Here is a 15,516-nt window from a genome sequence, read left to right as displayed (position 1 = left end):
CCACCTCCCGGGTTTACACCATTCTCCTGCCTCAGCCTCCCGAGTAGCTGGGACTATAGGCACCTGCCACCTCGCCCGGCTAGTTTTTTGTATTTTTTAGTAGAGACGGGGTTTCATCGTGTTAGCCAGGATGGTCTCGATCTCCTGACCTCGTGATCCGCCCGTCTCGGCCTACCAAAGTGCTGGGATTACAAGCTTGAGCCACGGCGCCCGGCCAGCAATTAAGAACTTCTAAAGCAAATATCCATGGTTACTATCAGGAAATAGTAAAGGCAGACAGAGAGTTTGAGGAATGGAATGAGAAGACATGATTTCTCATACTAATTTTAATAATGGTCTTAATTACAAATTGAATATGTTAAGTCAAAGATCACAATATTGAGTCGCTCTTCATTTCTTCTGACTCAGACTAAACTGCCCCTTATTGAGTAGGTTAGGTCAGGGTCATAGAGACCAAGCACTACAAACTTCCTGGCCAAACTGGCATAATTGATGCCACAAAGGATGCCCACTTCCAGATTTCCATTGGACGGTGCCTGGCTTTGCTTTCCTTAGGGCAGATGCCAGAAGAAACTGGCACAATTTAAAGCAGTTTAAAGCCCAGCCTGGGTATCTTCATCTAGCCTTTATTATATTCTTGCCTGCCTTCAGTTCCCAAAAAGACTGCATTCCTGTCTGCAGCTCCAGGGCCCTGCAGCCCCTTCAGTCATAAAGGCCATGGAGGTGGGTTAGCCCTGATCTGCCCAGCGTGAGACAGTATGACCAAGAGAACACATCTTTTTTTTTTTTTTTTGAGACAGAGTCTCTTTCTGTCACCCAGGCTGGAGTGCAGTGACGCGATCTCAGCTCACTGCAAACTCCACCTCCCAGGTTCATGACATTCTCCTGCCTCAGCCTCCTGAGTAGCTGGGACTACAGGCACCCACCACCATGCCCGGCTAATTTTTTTGTATTTTTTTAGTAGAGACGGGGGTTTCACCATGTTAGCCAGGATGGTCTCGATCTCCTGACCTCGTGATCCGCCCACCTCGACCTGAGAACACATCTTTTAGTCCGGCAGACACATGGCACTCTTCTCCTCAAGAGTCCTTCACCCAAACGAGAATTTTTAGCTTCTCAGAAGTTATCCTTTGTCTTGTTGGGGCAAGATCTGTGCCTAGTGTCAAGAGAGAGATATTAAAGATTAAAGAGCCTCCACCAGGAAAGGGAATGGTTTTGCCTGAATCTCTTAATTTGTTTTTGCCCCCTACAAGTGCATTCATGTTGCTGGGCTCCCTGGCTTACTCCCCGGTGGTTTGCAGTCGTTTTCATCATGACTTTGTGGTTGCATTGATAATCAGAATGAGTTTCCACTGCTGTAGAGGATGCTTCCATGCTCCATTGCTTTCTCTCTTATGTTGCTAATGACTCTCCTGTTGGTTTCAGCCCTTAGCCAAGCCCACCCCACTCCACACCCAACTCCTTCCCTGTCTTTTATTGATAGCTATGTTGACTTTGCATGCCTCGGTTAGTTCAGTTTTCTGAGCACCTGCAGAGAATTAACCATCTCTGCTTGCTGCTGCGGATCACCTAGGCCTTTGATCTGTTTGATTTCTGTACTTTAAAATGTTGAAGGACTCTCTAACCCCACCAAAGTACATAAATGGTGCTAGAGTCCCTGTAGCCTGACCTCTTCCAGACTAGCTCTGCTTAGGGACCAGAAGATTTTCATGTAAATACAAATGTAGATACCATTTATTAAATGTTTTCTATGTACCATTTTACTGTTCTAAGCACTTAACGTGAATATTTCATTTGATTTTTGCTTGTAGAGCTAAAAGGCTATATACATGAACTGGCCTGTTATTTCTCTAACCTCATCTCTTCTTCCTTTCCCCCTTATTCTTTTGGCTCCTGCCACGCTGGTTTCCATGCTGTTCCTCTTACCCAATAGGCACACTCCCTCCTTAAGACTGTAATGGATATTACCTCTGCCTGGAATGCTTTTCCCTCAGATGTCTGTGTCAGTTACTCCTTAACCCCTTCATATCTTTGCTTAGGTGTTACCTTCTCCATGTAACCTACCTAGACCACTCTACATAAAATTGAACCACCAGTACCACCTCATATTCCCTATCTGACTTGCTGTATTCTCTTTTTTTCCATTATACTTATCACTGAATCTCTTAATTTGCCTCGCTTAACTTTCTGTATAGCTTATTTGTTTGTTTGTTTGTTTATTGAGACTGAGTCTTGCTCTGTCGCCCAGGCTGGAGTGCAGTGGCGTGATCTCAACTCACTGCAGCCTCTGCCTCCTGGGTTCAAGCAATTCTCCTGCCTCAGCCTCCTGAGTAGCTGGGATTACAGGCATGCACCACCACACCCGGCTAATTTTTGTGTTTTTAGTAGAGACAGGGTTTCACCATGTTGGCCAGGCTGGTCTCAAACTCTTGACCTCAAGTGATCTGCTTGCCTTGGCCTCCCAAAGTGCCGGGATTACAGGCATGAGCCACTGCGCCCAGCCTATTTGTTTATTTTCTTTATCATTCATTATCTGTCTTCCCCACTGTAAGATAAGCTCCATGAAGGCAAAGAGCTTGTCTATTTGTTCTCTAATGTATCCTAAGCACCTAAAAAATAACATCTGACATATAATAGATGCTATATAATATCTATTAAATGAATGAACTTTGTCCCTTAAAAACCCATGAGGTAGGTTCTTCTGTTATCCCCATTTTATTTGTTTGTTTATTTATTATTGTTTTTATTATATTTTAATGTAATAAAACTATAATATAATAGGGTACACGTGCACAGCGTGCAGGGTTGATACATAGGTATACATGTGCCATGTTGGTTTGCTGCACCCATCAGCTCATCGTTTACATTAGGTATTTCTCCTAATGCTATCCCTCCCTCAGTCCCCCACCCCCAACAGGCCTTGGTGTGTGATGTTCCCCACCCTGTGTCCAAGTGATCTCATTGTTCAGTTCCCACCTATGAGTGAGAATGTGCGGTGTTTGGTTTTCTGTCCTTGTGACAGTTTTCTGAGAATGATGGTTTCCAGCTTTATGCATGTCCCTGCAAAGGACCTGAACTCATCCTTTTTTATGACTGCATAGTATTCCATGGTGTGTATGTGCCACATTTTCTTAATCCAGTCTATCATTGATGGACATTTGGGTTGGTTCCAAGTCTCTGCTATTGTGAATAGTGCCACAATAAACATACATGTGCATGTGTCTTTATAGTAGAATGATTTATAATCCTTTGGGTATATACCCAGTAATTGGATTGCTGGGTCAAATTGTAATACTAGTTCTGGGTCCTTGAGGAATCACCACACTGTCTTCCACAATGGTTGAGCCAATTTATACTCCCACCAACAGTGTAAAAGCATTCCTGTTTCTCCACATCCTCTCCATGTTTCCTGACTGTTTAATGATTGCCATTCTAACTGGCATGAGATAGTATCATTGTGGTTTTGATTTGCATTTCTCTGATGACCAGTGATGATGAGCATTTTTTCATGTGTCTGTTGGCTGCATAGATGTCTTCTTTTGAGAAGTGTCTGTTCATATCCTTTGCCCACTTTTTGATGGGGTTTTTTTGTTTTGTTTTTTGTTTGTTTTTTGTTTTTTCTTGTAAATTTATTTGAGTTCTTTGTAGAATCTGGATGTTAGCCCTTTGTCAGATGGGTAAATTGCAAAAATTTCCTCCCATTCTGTAGGTTGCCTGTTCACTCTGATGGTAGTTTCTTTTGCCATGCAGCAGCTCTTTAGTTTAATTAGATCCCATTTGTCTATTTTGGCTTTTGTTGCCATTGCTTTTGGTGTTTTAGTCATGAAGTCCTTGCCCATGCCTATGTCCTGAATGGTATTGCCTAGGTTTTCTTCTAGGGTTTTTATGGTTTTAGGTCTAACATTTAAGTCTTTAATCCATCTTGAATTAATTTTTGTATAAGGTGTAAGGAAGGGATCCAGTTTCAGCTTTCTACATATGGCTAGCCCGTTTTCCCAGCACCATTTATTAAATAGAGAATCCTTTTCCCATTTCTTGTTTGTGTCAGGTTTGTAAAGATCAGATCGTTGTAGATGTGTGGCATTATTTCTGAGGCCTCTGTTCTGTTCCATTGGTCTATGTATCTGTTTTGGTACCAGTACCATGCTGTTTTGGTTATTGTAGCCTTGTAGTATACTTTGAAGTCAGGTAGTGTGAAGCCTCCACCTTTGTTCTTTTCACTTAGGATTGTCTTGGCAATGCGGGCTCTTTTTTGGTTCCATATGAACTTTAAAGTAGTTTTTTTCCAGTTCTGTGAAGAAAGTCATTGGTAGCTTGATATGGATGGCATTGAATCTATAAATTACTTTGGGCAGTGTGGCCATTTTCTATCCCTGAGCATGGAATATTCTTCCATTTGCTTGTGTCCTCTTTTATTTCGTTGAGCAGTGGTTTATAGTTCTCCTTGAAGAGGTCATTTGGCCAGGCGCAGTGGCTCAAGCCTGTAATCCCAGCACTTTGGGAGGCCGAGACGGGTGGATCACGAGGTCAGAAGATCAAGACCATCCTGGCTAACATGGTGAAACGCCGTCTCTACTAAAAATACAAAAATCTAGCCGAGCGAGGTGGCAGGCGCCTGTAGTCCCAGCTACTCGGGAGGCTGAGGCAGGAGAATGGCGTAAACCCAGGAGGGAGGCAGAGCTTGCAGTGAGCTGAGATCCGGCCACTGCACTCCAGCCTGGGTGACAGAGTGAGACTCCGTCTCAAAAAAAAAAAAAAAGAAGAAGAGGTCCTTCACATCCCTTTTAAGTTGGATTCCCTAGGTATTTTATTCTCTTTGTAGCAATTGTGAATGGAAGTTCAACCATGATTTGGTTCTCTGTTTGTCTGTTAATGGTGTATAGGAATGCTTGTGATTTTTGCACATTGATTTTGTATCCTCAGACTTCACTGAAGTTGCTGATCAGCTTAAGGAGATTTTGGGCTGAGACGATGGGGTTTTCTTTTCTTTTTTTTTCTTTTTTTTTTTTTGTTGAGATGGAGTCTCGCTCTGTCGCCCAGGCTGGAGTGCAGTGGCCGGATCTCAGCTCACTGCAAGCTCCGCCTCCCGGGTTTACGCCATTCTCCTGCCTCAGCCTCCCGAGTAGCTGGGACTACAGGCGCCCACCACCTCACCTGGCTAGTTTTTTGTATTTTTTTTTTAGTAGAGACGGGGTTTCACTGTGTTAGCCAGGATGGTCTCGATCTCCTGACCTCGTGATCTGCCCATCTCGGCCTCCCAAAGTGCTGGGATTACAGGCTTGAGCCACCGCGCCCAGGGGACGATGGGGTTTTCTAAGTATACAATCATGTCATCTGCAAACAGGGACAATTTGACTTCCTCATTTCCTAATTGAATACCCTTTATTTCTTTCACTTGCCTGATTGCCCCGGCCAGAACTTCCAACACTATGTTGAATAGGAGTGGTGAGAGAGAGCATCCTTGTCTTGTGCTGGTTTTCAAAGGCCATGCTTCCAGCTTTTGCCCATTCAGTATGATATTGGCTGTGGGTTTGTCATAAATAGCTCTTACTATTTTGAGATATGTTCCATCAATACCGAATTTATTAAGAGTTTTTAGCATGAAGGGCTGCTGAGTTTTGTTGAAGGCCTTTTCTGCATCTATTGAGATAATCGTGGTTTTTGTCTTTGGTTCTGTTTATATGCTGGATTACGTTTATTGATTTGCATATGTTGAACCAGCCTTGCATCCCAGGGATGAAGCCAATTTGATCGTGGTAGATAAGCTTTTTAATGTGCTGCTGGATTCAGTTTGCCAGTATTTTACTGAGGATTTTTGCATCGATGTTCATCAGGGATATTGGTCTAAAATTCTCTTTTTTTGTTGTGTCTCTGCCAGGCTTTGGTATCAGGATGATGTTGGCTTCATAAAGTGAGTTAGGGAGGATTCCCTCTTTTTCTATTGATTGGAATAGTTTCAGAAGGAATGGTACCAGCTCCTCTTTGTACCTCTGGTAGAATTTGTCTGTGAATCCGTCTGGTCATGGACTTTTTTTGGTTGGTAGGCTATTAATTATTGCCTCAATTTCAGAGCCTGCTATTGGTCTATTCAGGGATTCAGCTTCTTCCTGGCTTAGTCTTGGGAGAGTGTATGTGTCCAGGAATTTATCCATTTCTTCTAGATTTTCTAGTTTATTTGCGTAGAGGTGTTTATAATATTATCTGATGGTAGTTTGTATTTCTGTGGGATCGGTGGTGATATCCCCTTTATCATTTTTTATTGCATCTATTTGATTCTTCTCTCTTTTCTTCTTTGTTAATCTTGCTAGCAGTCTATCAATTTTGTTGATCTTTTCAAAAAATCAGCTCCTGGATTCATTGATTTTTTGAGGGGTTTTTTGTGTCTCTATCTCTTTCAGTTCTGCTCTGATCTTAGTTATTTCTTGCCTTCTACTAGCTGTTGACTGTGTTTGCTCTTGCTTCTCTAGTTCTTTTAATTGTGATGTTAGGGTGTCGATTTTAGATCTTTCCTGCTTTCTCTTGTGGGCATTTAGTGCTATAAATTTCCCTCTACACACTGCTTTAAATGTGTCCCAGATATTCTGGTACCTTGTGTCTTTGTTCACATTGATTTTAAAGAACATCTTTATTTCTGCCTTCATTTCATTATTTACCCAGTAGTCATTCAGGAGCAAGTTGTTTAGTTTCCATGTAGTTGTGCAGTTTTGAGTGAGTTTCTTAATCCTGAGTTCTAATTTGATTGCACTGTGATCTGAGAGACAGTTTGTTGTGATTTCTGTTCTTTTACATTTGCTGAGAAGTGCTTTACTTCCAATTATGTGGTCAATTGTAAAATAAGTGCGATGTGGTGCTGAGAAGAATGTGTATTCTGTTGATTTGGGGTGGAGAGTTCTGTAGATGACTGTTAGGTCTGCTTGTTGCAGATCTGAGTTCAGGTCCTTGATATCCTTGTTAACCTTCTGTCTCATATTGACAGTGGAGTCTCCCATTATTAAAAGTCTCCCATTATTATTGTGTGGGAGTCTAAGTCTCTTTGTAGGTCTCTAAGGACTTGCTTTATGAATCTGGGTGCTCCTGTATTGGGTGCAGTTAACTATCTTAGGATAGTTAGCTCTTCTTGTTGAATTGATTCCTTTACCATTATGTAATGGCCTTCTTTGTCTCTTTTGATCTTTGTTGCTTTAAAGTCTGTTTTATCAGAGACTAGGATTACAATCCCTGCTTTTTTTTTTTTTTTTTTTTTTTTTTTTGAGATAGAGTCTCACTCTGTCACCCAGGCTGGAGTGCAGTGGTGTGATCTTGGCTCACTGCAAGCTCTGCCTCCCGGGTTCACGCCTTTCTCCTGCCTCAGCCTCCCGAGTAGCTGGGACTACAGACACCTGCCACCACGCCCAGCTAATTTTTTTTGTATTTTTAGTAGAGACGGGGTTTCACCATCTCTGTGGTTAGCCAGGATGGTCGATCTCCTGACCTCGTGATCCGCCCACCTTGGCCTCCCAAAGTGCTAGGATTATAGGTGTGAGCCACCGCGCCCGGCCTGCGTGGTAGATCTTTCTCCATCCCTTTATTTTGAGCCTAAGTGCATCTCTGCACGTGAGATGGGTCTCCTGAATATGGTACACTGATGGGTCTTGACTTTTTATCCAGTTTGCCAGTCTGTGTCTTTTAATTGGTGCATTTAGCCCATTTACATTTAAGGTTAGTATTTTTATGTGTGAATTTGATCCTGTCATTATGATGTTCGCTGGTTATTTTGCCCGTTACTTGATGTAGTTTCTTCATAGCATCAATGGTCTTTACAATTGGCATGTTTTTGCAGTGGCTGGTACCAGTTGTTTCTTTCCATGTTTAGTGCTTCCTTCAGGAGCTCTTGTAGGGCAGGCCTGGTGGTGACAAAATCTCTCAGCATTTGCTTCTCTGTAAAGGATTTTATTTCTCCTTCACTTATGAAGCTAAGTTTGGCTGGATATGAAATTCTGGTTGAAAATTCTTTTCTTTAAGAATGTTGAATATTGGCTCCCACTCTCTTCTGGCTTGTAGGATTTCTGCCGAGAGATCCGCTGTTAGTTTGATGGGCTTCCCTTTGTGGGTAACTCAACCTTTCTCTCTGGCTGCCCTTAACACTTTTTCCTTCATTTCAACCTTGGTGAATCTGACAATTATGTGTCTTGGGGTTGCTATTCCAAGGAGTATCTTTGTGGTGTTCTCTGTATTTCCTGAATTTGAATGTTGGCCTGCCTTGCTAGGTTGGGGAAGTTCTCCTGGATAATATCCTGAAGAGGCTTTTCCAACTTGGTTCCATTCTCCCCATCACTTTCAGGTACACCAATCAAATGCAGATTTGGTCTTTTCACATAGTCCCATATTTCTCGGAGGCTTTGTTCGTTTCTTTTTAGTCTTTTTTCTCTAACCTTGTCTTCTTGCTGTATTTCATTAATTTGATCTTCAATCACCGATACCCTTTCTTCCACTTGATTGAATCAGCTATCGAAGCTTGTGCATGCGTCACGAAGTTCTTGTGCCATGGTTTTCAGCTCCATCAGGTCATTTAAGGTCTTCTCTACACTGTTCATTCCAGGTAACCATTCGTCTAATCTTTTTTCAAGGTTTTTAGCTTTCTTCCGATGGGTTCAAACATTCTCCTTTAGCTCGGAGAAGTTTGTTATTACCAGCCTTCTGAAGCCAACTTCTGTCAACTCATCATTCTCCATCCAGCTTTGTTCCATTGCTGGTGAGGAGCTGCAATACTTTGGAGGAGAAGAGGTGCTCTGATTTTTAGAATTTTCAGCTTTTCTGCTCTGGTTTCTCCCCATCTTTGTGGTTTTATCTACCTTTGGTCTTTGATGTTGGTGACCTACAGATGGGGTTTTGGTGTGGATATCCTTTTTGTTGATGTTGATGTTATTCCTTTCTGTTTGTTAGTTTTCCTTCTCTAACAGTCAGGTTCCTCAGCTGCAGGTCTGTTGGAGTTTGCTGGAGGTTCACTCTAGACCTTGTTTGCCTGGGTATCACCAGCAGAGGCTGCAGAGCAGCAAATATTACTGCCTGATCCTTCCTCTGGAAGCTTCGTCCCAGAGAACAGCCACCTATATGAAGTTGCTGTTGGCCCCTACTGGGAGGTGTTTCCCAGTTAGGCTTCACGGGGATCAGGGACCCACTTGAGGAGGGAGTCTGTCCGTTCTCAGAGCTCAAACGCCATGCTGGGAGAACCACTACTCTCTTCAGAGCTGTCAGACAGGGATATTTAAGTCTGCAGAAGCTGCCTTTTGTTCAGCTATGCTCTGCCCACAGAGATGGAGTCTAGAGGCAGTAGGTCTAGACCTACTAGTAGCTGCAGTGGGCTCCATCCAGTTTGAGCTTCCCAGTCACTTTGTTTACCTACTCAAGCCTCACCAATGGTGGATGCCCCTCCCCCAGCCAGGCTGCCACCTGAGACTGCTGCGCTAGCAGTGAGCAAGGTTCTGTGGGTGTGGGACCCGCCAAGCTTGGCACAGGAGAGAATCACCTTGTCTGCCGGTTGCTAAGACCTTGGGAAAAGTGCTGTATTTGGGCGGAGAGTGTCCCGTTTTTCCAGGTAGTCTGTCATTGGCTTCCCTTGGCTAGGAAAGGGAATTCCCCCAACCCCTTGTGCTTCCCAGGTGAGGCAATGCCCCATCCTGCTTCAGCTCACCCTCCGTGGGCTGCACCCACTTTGCAACCAGTTCCAATGAGATGAACCAGGTACCTCAGTTGGAAATGCAGAAATCACCCGTCTTCTGCGTAGATCACGCTGGGAGCTGCAGACCAGAGTTGTTCCTGTTCGGCCGTCTTGTAACACCCCCCACTTATTTTGTATTTTATTTATTTTATTTTTTTGAGATGGAGTTTCGTTCTTGTTGCCCAGGCTAGAGTGTAATGGTGCGACCTCGGCTCACTACAGCCGCCACCTCCCAGGTTCAAGCGATTCTCCTGCCTCAGCCTCCCAAGTAGCTGGGAGTACAGGCATGCACCACCACACCTGGCTAGTTTTGTATTTTTAATAGAGACGGGGGTTTCTCCATGTTGGTCAGGCTGGTCTCAAACTCCCAACCTCAGGTGATCTGCCCACCTTGGTCTCCCAAAGTGCTGAGATTACAGACATGAGCCACCATGCCCAGCCTTATCCCCATTTTAATGATGATGGAATTGAAGCTCAAAAAATTTAAGTGACTCACTTGCCCCAGGTCATTTGTCTAGTAACTAGTAGAGCTGAGATATGAACTCAGGAACCCAGGATTGACTAACTTCAAACAATGTGCTTTCAACCATGAGGACAATCCTAAGAGTCACCTGATCTATTTAATTAAATGTAGATTCTCACTCTCTTGACCCCAGGGATTCTGATTTCGCTTCTGTGGGTTTGGGGCAGGTGATTCATGATCATATGTTGAGATGCATTGAGATATACTACATTGCTTTTAGGGTTTCACATCTGTATAGGGAGGCATAGGGATAAAAATCATTGAACATTTTTTTTTTTTTTTTTGAGATGGAGTCTCGCTTTGTTGCCCAGGCTGGGGTGCAGTGACGCAATCTCCACTCACTGCAAGCTCCACCTCCCGGGTTTACGCCATCCTCCTGCCTCAGCCTCCCGAGTAGCTGGGACTACAGGCACCCACCACCTCTCCCGGCTAGTTTTTTGAATTTTTTTTTTAGTAGAGATGGGGTTTCACTGTGTTAGCCAGGATGGTCTCAATCTCCTGACCTCGTGATCCACCCGTCTTGGCCTCCCAAAGTGCTGGGATCATTGAACATTTTTTAACTGCATACTGTGTGCCAGTTCCTATGGTATGTACAAGCAAGTGAGATGGAGTCCCTACCCTCAAGAGTTGGTCTAATGGGATCTTCGAACCCTGCCTTGACTCTGTCAGACTACCTCACTTGAGCAAGCCACTTACTCTTTAAGCCTTAGTTTCTCTATCTGTAAAATGGAGATAGTCAATTATTTACTTCAGAGCAAAAGGCCTGATCTATGATCCTGTGATTCCCAAGGCTCTTTTAAGTTGTGAAGTCACAGAGTGGACTAACTTCCAATGCTGAGAATAATAATGGGATGGTGATGGGTCAAATAGACAAATAAATCAATAATTCAACCACCAATAAATAGTGGAATCTGTAAAAGCATGTGCTTTGGAATCTGGCAGATCCATGATTCAAAGCTCGAATGTGCTTGCCTCTTGCTAGTTATGTAACTGGGCAAATTACTTCACCGTCCTGTGTCTGCAAGTAAAGTGAGGACAGTACTTAACCCTATAGGACTGCTGCGAGACACTCAATGAGAATAATGATGCACAGCACTCAGTACAGCAGCTTAAAAACAGGTAGCACCATGAGGCACTACAGAAGCAGTGATCAATAAATGGTTTAGAGACAGTAAACATCCAAAGATGCAGAAGAGTTTTACAGTTTTACAGCCTACTATTTTATAGTTTAAATTTGGGTACCACATTTTTTGTTGTTTTTAATATAACTTACATGGAAATCTTTAAAATGTATATGATATGTATACAGTGGCCTTCCCTGCCATCTTATATAATTTAACTCCTCTAGGCATCTAAGCATCATCTTTGTCATCATAAATTATTTTACTCTGCTGGAAAACATTATTGCCTTCAGGGCCCACTGAAATATGCCCTAAATGCATCCAGATTATATTTTAAATATCTTTTTCTGCCTCTCTGTTAGGTCATGTAGTTGATGCCTAATTACAGTTCTTTTTCCTCTCCCTGTTTACCCTGTCTAATCTGTATTGGGCTTAGAAATTAGTGGCCAACCCTGTTAAAACTGTAAGTATAATCAGTATGTCTTGGAAGCCTGTAAGTTAGCCATACAAGCTTTTGTATGTGGACTTCATGAAATCCTCTTGCCTACTTGGAGACTTACTGACATTTAGATATTTGACATTGCCTGCTAGTTAAGTTTTAAATTGACTAGATATTACTGTGTAGGGTACAGATACCTGAAAAAAAATCCCATTATTCTCAGCTTTGGAAGTTGATCCAACCTGTGACTTCACAACTTAAAAGAACCTCGGGAATCATGGTCTCATAGGTCTGGCCTTTTACCGTCAAGTAAATAGCAATTGATTATTATCTCTTTTTTACAGATAAATTGAGTCCTAAGAGTAAGTAGCTTGTTTAAGTGAGGTAGTCTGGCAGAGTCAAGGCAGGGTTCCAAGTCTCCCAAGCCTGCCCTTCTGCTCTGCCATGCTGTTCCCAGGAGGAAACAATCATCTTAGGCTGTGGAAAGGAAGGAAAACTATCAATAAATATGGTTAAAGATTAGAAAAATGGCCCAGCACGATGGTTTATGCCTATAATCCCAACACTTTAGGAGGATAGCATGAGCCCAGGGTTTGAAAACAGCCTGCGCAACATAGTAAACACAGTGACATCCCTACCAAAAAAAAAAAATTGCTGAGCATAATGATGTGTGCTTATAGTCTCAGCTACTCTGGAGGCTGAGGCAGAAGGATCACTTCAGCCCAGGAATTCAAGGGTACAGTAAGCTATGATCACACCACTGCACTCCAGCCTGACAACAGAGCAAGACCATGTCTAAAAAAAAATATATATATATATATATATATGAAAAATGAAATCTATGGAGGATATTGTAACTATTCAGTTCTATGCCCTTATTTTGATAGATGTTTTTCCTGTCACTCCTGCCCTCATTTCAAGGGGTTTATAACCTTATTATGCCATCAATGAGCCTGAACATCTCTATAAGGGAGGACCAAGGGTCATTATAATAAAATCCAAAAACATAGAAAGAATTATAAAAGATGATGATCTTTTCATCATGGACAAAATAAGGTGTAGTAAAGGAACTAAATGGCATTCAGGTGACTTGGGGGGGAAGAAAGAGCCACTGAGAACGAGGGACATGGAAACAGGTTTCTGAAGGAAGGTACACACTTGGCCATCTCTGTGGATGGTTTCCCGCCTGCCGGCCTGCCTTCCTTCCACAGCTTTGTTGAGATGCAATTGACATACCATAAATCAAAATGGCTTTTTAAAAAATAAATCTTAAATAAATCTTTTTTGTTTTTTAGATAGAGTCTTGCTCTGCCACCCAGGCTGGAGTGCAGTGGTGAGATCTCGGCTCACTGCAACCTCCGCCTACCAGGTTCAAGCAGTTCTTCCTCAGCCTCCCGAATAGCTGGGATTACAAGTGTGCACCATCATGCCTGTCTAATTTTTGTATTTTTAGTGGAAATATGGTTTTGCCATGTCGGCCAGGCTGGTCTCGAACTCCTGACCTCAAGTGATCCACCAGCTTCGGCCTCCCAAAGTGCTGGGATTAAAGGCATGAGCCACCGCACCCAGCCAAAAAATAAATCTTATTCTTCTGATTGCAAGAAAGCACACATCACCCACAGTCCCCAAACACAGAGGCAACTACTATGGTTAACTGTTGATGTATTCCATTATTTTCCCTATGCAAATTTTTCTTTTTTTTAATTTTAAAGTAAAAATGGAACCATACTCTAAATAACAATTTTTATTTTGCTCTTTCCTATTAATATCATGAGGTCATGTACTTTATTTTCATCTTAAACTCATTTCATCAAGGCCGGGCGCGGTGGCTCAAGCCTGTAATCCCAGCACTTTGGGAGGCCAAGACGGGCGGATCACGAGGTCAGGAGATCGAGACCATCCTGGCTAACCCCGTGAAACCCCGTCTCTACTAAAAAATACAAAAAACTAGCCAGGCGAGGTGGCGGGCGCCTGCAGTCCCAGCTACTCGGGAGGCTGAGGCAGGAGAATGGCATAAACCCGGGAGGCGGAGCTTGCAGTGAGCTGAGATCCGGCCACTGCACTCCAGCCTGGGTGACAGAGCGAGACTCCGTCTCAAAAAAAAAAAAAAAAAAAAAAAAAACTCATTTCATCAGGTGAATTAAATCTTTATTGTAAAGCTTCCAAAGAGAAATTCCTCATCTGGGTTGAAAATTCAGACGCCAACACTGGCCAGGCAGGTAATGTAAGAAGCATAGGTGTTTTTGGTGGTAAACTGGCAAAGGCATCCTCTTACCCAGCTCCCGCTGATTGTGGTCGTGCTGGAATGCTGGCCCATCATTGCCAGATCTTCTGATTTTTTCTAAAAAAGAGAGCTATCTGAAATCTAGATTGTGTTGTAAGAAATATCTTAATGTTTTGCCTCGAAATTTAAAAAGTTCACTTCAAGTCAAACAAAACCTGCCTGCCAGCTACATTCTCTGTCCCAGACAGTGAGTGCTAAGAGCTTCACAAACATTATCTCATGTATTCTTCACAGCAGTCTTGCTCCTCTAATGGTTATCTATCAGGAACCCACAATGAATAAAAGTCAAAATTCTTGCTCTCTTGGAGCTTCTGTTGGGGAGACAGTTACTGGTCTGGAGAAAAAATAAAGCAGGAAAACAAGATAGGTGGCAGAGGGAGAGTTCACAGCATTCCCACTCTGCTAGGAAGTTATGTGCTAGATGGTCAGATTATGGCTGGGTGCGGAGGCTCATGCCCATAATCCCAACACTTTGAGAGGCTGAGGCAGGTGGATCACCTGAGGTCAGGAGTTCGAGACTAGCCTGGCCAACGTGGTGAAATCCCACCTCTACTAAAAATACAAAAATAAGCTGGCACGGTGGCTTGAACCCAGGAGGTGGACGTTGCAGTGAGCCGAGATCATGCCATTGCACTTCAGCCTGAGTGACAAGAGTGAGACTCCATCTCAAAAAACCAACAAACAAAAACAAATTATGCACTACCTAGTCTTTGGGCTACTTCCTCAACCACAGGGAATGACAATGAAAGAATCCTAGAATGTTAGACGCAGAAGCAACCGTCACAATTATTGAGATTAAAAGGTTTGTACATTTTCAAATAGTTCTTAATGGTCTTTTTTTTCTTGAGACAGAGCCTCATTCTGTCACCCAGGCTGGTGTGTAGTGGTGTAATCTCGGCTCACTGCAACCTCCGCCTCCTAGGTTCAAGCAATTCTTCTGCCTCAGCCTCCTGAGTAGCTGGGATTATAGGCACGTGCCACCACGCCCAGCTAATTTTTGTATTTTTAGTAGAGATGGGGTTTCACCATGTTGGTCAAGCTGGTCTCGAACTCCTGACCTCATGATCTGCCTGCCTCAGCCTCCCAAAGTGCTGGGGCATAAGCCACCGCACCTGGCTTTAATGGTCTTACTTTATAAAAATCATTTGATGTCTTCTCATTGCTCATACTTTTGTTTATTTTCTTAATTTTAAAAATAGGTTATACATGAAAATGACAAAATTCAAAAGGATATACAATCTTATATACTTTAAAATATATTTTACTTAATCTAATCAGCCTTGATCATTTATTTACATGTGAGGCATGACAGGAATAAATTGAGGCACAGAGTTAGTACCCAATGGAAGGCCACCCATTGATGGGGAGACCAAACCCCAGTGAGTAAAACCAGACTTTGTCTTTCAGAATTCTTGTGCATAAAAGAAGTTGGGGCTGGGTACGGTGGTTCAC

General features: G+C 42.9%; 1 protein-coding gene and 1 long non-coding RNA gene across 23 annotated transcripts in view; both read left to right on the top strand.

Moving 5' to 3' along the window:
* The window catches only part of CSTPP1 (centriolar satellite-associated tubulin polyglutamylase complex regulator 1), a 229,590-nt gene that overhangs the window by 168,647 nt on the left and 45,427 nt on the right, over positions 1-15,516 (top strand). The window lies entirely within an intron of this gene.
* LOC144334242 (uncharacterized) overlaps positions 1-15,516 on the top strand; it is a 35,609-nt gene that overhangs the window by 6,020 nt on the left and 14,073 nt on the right. The window lies entirely within an intron of this gene.

The sequence above is a fragment of the Macaca mulatta genome, chromosome 14 (assembly GCF_049350105.2).
Source record: "Macaca mulatta isolate MMU2019108-1 chromosome 14, T2T-MMU8v2.0, whole genome shotgun sequence".
In the NCBI taxonomy this organism is placed as follows: Eukaryota; Metazoa; Chordata; class Mammalia; order Primates; family Cercopithecidae; genus Macaca; species Macaca mulatta.
Note: the sequence above shows the minus strand (reverse complement) of the source record. Positions and strands in the feature narration are given on the sequence as shown.